The 3605-nt window shown below is 40.4% G+C and overlaps 1 non-coding gene across 1 annotated transcript; it reads right to left on the bottom strand.

Annotated features, from left to right (window-relative positions):
* Positions 1–617: 617 nt before the first annotated feature.
* On the bottom strand, positions 618–770 carry LOC121888630. The gene has a single exon (XR_006093296.1). It is a non-coding gene; the product is annotated as a 5.8S ribosomal RNA (ribosomal RNA).
* Positions 771–3605: the final 2835 nt, after the last annotated feature.

Genomic DNA, 3605 nt, shown 5'->3' with positions numbered 1-3605 from the left:
CGTCACGCAATAGTATGTCTGAAAGACAGAATGGCAGAATTGCAGCAATATGTTTATGTTAAAAACTGTACACTGTCCCAATAAATAAATACAATCAATCAATCAATTTAAAGTCAGCATCTAGAGACTGATTGGCTTGAGGAATGCAGGCAGAAATATCACTTGTCAGGTATGGTGATGTCCAAATTGTGAATTAAGAGGTTTTTTTTGGCTGTGTGGGAAAGCAGATGTGATGGACAGAAATAGAACAAGTGGAAATAGCAGACATTCACCCACAGTCAGATAAGGGCAGAACACAAGGGACAAGCTCCTCCTTCTTGAACTTTTGCCAAAGGTCCATTTATTGCAGTTCCATTTGAATTATATTATATAGTACAGGTTGTATTTTCCTCTGTTTCACTCTCTCCAGGGTAACTACAACTATTCAAACTGAACAGTACAGTATTATTGTAAATACAGCTCCAAACATACGATTTAGTTGTTTTTCCCCTTTTATTGAATCTCTTTTTAATAAACTTCTGTAAAGTGTGAGTTCATCACACAAACACAATACAAGTGCTTTGGTAGTTAGCATATTAACATTTCTCATCAAACCAGAGGAAGAAAACTGAGCTAAATAACCCTTAGACAGGCATAGCCCAGGAGGAACCCGGGGCCGCAAGGTGTGTTCGAAGTGTCGATGATCAATGTGTCCTGCAATTCACATTAGTTCTCGCAGCTAGCTGCGTTCTTCATCAACGCACGAACCGAGTGATCCACCGCTAAGAGTTGTCACAACTTTTGTTGGTTTTTACACCACACAGAGGTTGCCAAGATTCAGAGAAAAGTTGGGTTTGGAAAGGGAGATGACAGAACCCCCAGGGGGGAGACTTCGAACCCCCCTCCTCCCTCAGGGAGGAGAGTTGGGTACCCATGGGCGCGGGGCGAAGCTGCTGCACAGCGCTTGGTTTAAGGTTCCGAGTGGCGGTCCAGGCCCAGTGCACTGGACGGGTAGAGCTCCGTCCCCGACCCCCGCGAGGGCGCCCTGACGTCCGGCCCGCCGCTCCGTCAGCCCCGCAAAGCTAAGCAGGCAGGGTTCATGAGGCACATCACCCGTGGGGGAAAGAGAGGCCTTTATCCTGCTAACTAAACAGAGACCTGTTTCCTTCTGCTTCAGCTGTAGAGCTTTGACTGGTGTTTTCAGTGGACTCACTGAGCTGTGATCTTCAATCCACTCTGCTCTTTCCTCCTGACTATCATCGGCAGAGCTGCTGCTGCCAAATACAGAACTATTTATTTTCAAGCATTTTTCATTGTTCAGAATTTTAACTTGTTTTCTCTTAGCTTTTCAGTTGCACCTTTGCATTTTTTAGCTTTGTTATTCATGTAAAATGAGTCAGCAACAGTCAGCTCCCTTTACCACAAAAATTGACTCCATCCTTGTTCACACCTATGGGCAATTTGGACTCGGCAATTAATCTGACCTTTCCTTTTTTGGACTGTGGGAGGAATCCAGTGCAGACACTAGAAGAACTTCTACGCAGAAAGGCCCCACCTGGCTAGCTGGGTCATACTCCATACCTTTAGCTGTGAGGTGACAGTGCTAACCACTGTTCCAAGTGTGTGACCATTACAAAATATTTAATATAACTGTTTTCTGGTCTGCCACCTCTATGAATAACGTTTGGTTTTATTGAGGCACAAAAATTAAGAACATGTGTGGTCATGCTTAAACAAAAGCAATATTGGCTGCTGGTAGGAAATGAGAAAGTCATAATTCATACAGCCACAAGAAGCTGTTGTCAGTTGAATGTAAATTTAGGTTGCTTCGAAGCATTTGAACAAATAGCCAATCCACCCATTTCCTGGTTCAAATAGATCAAATAGTTTTTGCATTTCTCCCAGGAGGTACTGTAGATGGTGTGGATAGCCAGTCATAACAAATTTCACCATAGGCTTTTTATAAACCAAAGCCTTTTTATATCTACAATATTCATGCACTCTTTATGTAAATTGCTGCCACAGAAAATACATAAAAATGCCAAAAAAATAAAGGTTAGACAGCTGGAGTGAACCAGAAGTAGGACATTTTGAATAGCCATGAATTATACAATAACCATGTATTTTTTATTCAGAGACTTTCTCAACTTATTTGAAGTTGGATGAAGTATTAGAAACAGTATAAAACTTTTTAAGTCCATGGAAAAAATTTTTAACTCATGTTGTTTAGGGATTTAGTCATAATGAGTATGATCACTATTATTTATTTGCACTTGTAATTTTTGTTTCTCCATCTAAAAGAAAAAAATATGTTACACTGATGTAGAACTACAGTAGAGCATCTGCAGCTGCTAATATTAATCTGCTGATGACATTTGTTTTGTTGAGTCTGACGTTGGCCTGCCATTTAAAATTCCATCTGGGAGTGTTGTCCTGCTATGATGAAAAGATGAAAAAGAAGCCTTTTGATTGATTTTACTTGTGGTAAAATTAATGAGTACTTCAAAGGTTATCTGTGGTTTAACGTTAAGCTCAACTCATTAAGATATTTCGATAGACTTCTAGTGTCCCGTGGTCTGAGTGCTGTTTCACAAAATATGCCACCCCAACACTTTTGGGAATTCCTGGCATGAAAATAGTCAAATGTAAAGATGAATATCAGCACAAAATATTGTCTTTCCGCATCTACAGTCTAGAAATATCAGCATCTGTTTTAACTTTTTTTTTTAAATCCCTTATCTGTCACAAAACAGTTGCACTGCACAGTTGGAGACTGATTCTAATTGAGAGTCTCTCAGTCCCTTTAGTTTAAGAGAAAAACAGCCTTTGTTTTAGGGAGAGGTAGCGGTGAGGGGAAGTGAATAAAAGTGATGATTAATCAAAGCCAACATGTGTCCTCTGATGTCACAAAGCAGCATTATAATCCTTTTCAGTGATCCGCGGCTAATGAATGACGCTCCTGCACTTGTCTTCAGAAGTGACGGCTATTGACAGCTGAGACTCTTGCCAGCAGTTAGAAAGCAGCCTGGGATATCTCTTTCTCTTTCTTACATGTCACACTGTCTTTCTGTTTCCTTGTTGCTTCCCTCCCCTTTTATATTGTCCCAATTTTCCCTTCTTTCTTGCCCTGAATTCATCATGCGAAGAGAAGATGATTGGTGAGTTCTGGCTGAGTTATTGAGGCTAATTCAGGGTTAAAAAGGTTATGTTGAGGTTAAAGCTGCTCTAATGAATGTTTTTTTTTTTTTTTTTACATTTGGATCAAATCAATCTGTGTCATTTGAAAAGGAGAACTCTCACTGGCATCTGCAGTTCCCCTCAGCTCTACTGAGCATTTTAGCATCTCTTGGTGAAGTTAAACCACTCTCATCAATCTAATTTCCAAAAGCAGCTGGCAGGTATTTTAAACGAAAAATCTCTGATAAACCCTATGTAGCCAGCACTACCTGAACAACATCAAACAGCAGGAACAGTTAGCAACTAGCTCAGTGGTTCTGAACCTTTTTTAGGCCAGCGCCCCCCTATCCATTATCCAGGTCCCTTTGCCCCCATCAATTAAAATGTAGGCTAATTGTCCTCCCTCAATATTATTGTTGATTATTATTCTGTGTTTTATCACTAAAAAA

This window comes from Thunnus maccoyii, chromosome 21, assembly GCF_910596095.1.
Source record: "Thunnus maccoyii chromosome 21, fThuMac1.1, whole genome shotgun sequence".
Classification (NCBI taxonomy): domain Eukaryota; kingdom Metazoa; phylum Chordata; class Actinopteri; order Scombriformes; family Scombridae; genus Thunnus; species Thunnus maccoyii.
Note: the sequence above shows the minus strand (reverse complement) of the source record. Positions and strands in the feature narration are given on the sequence as shown.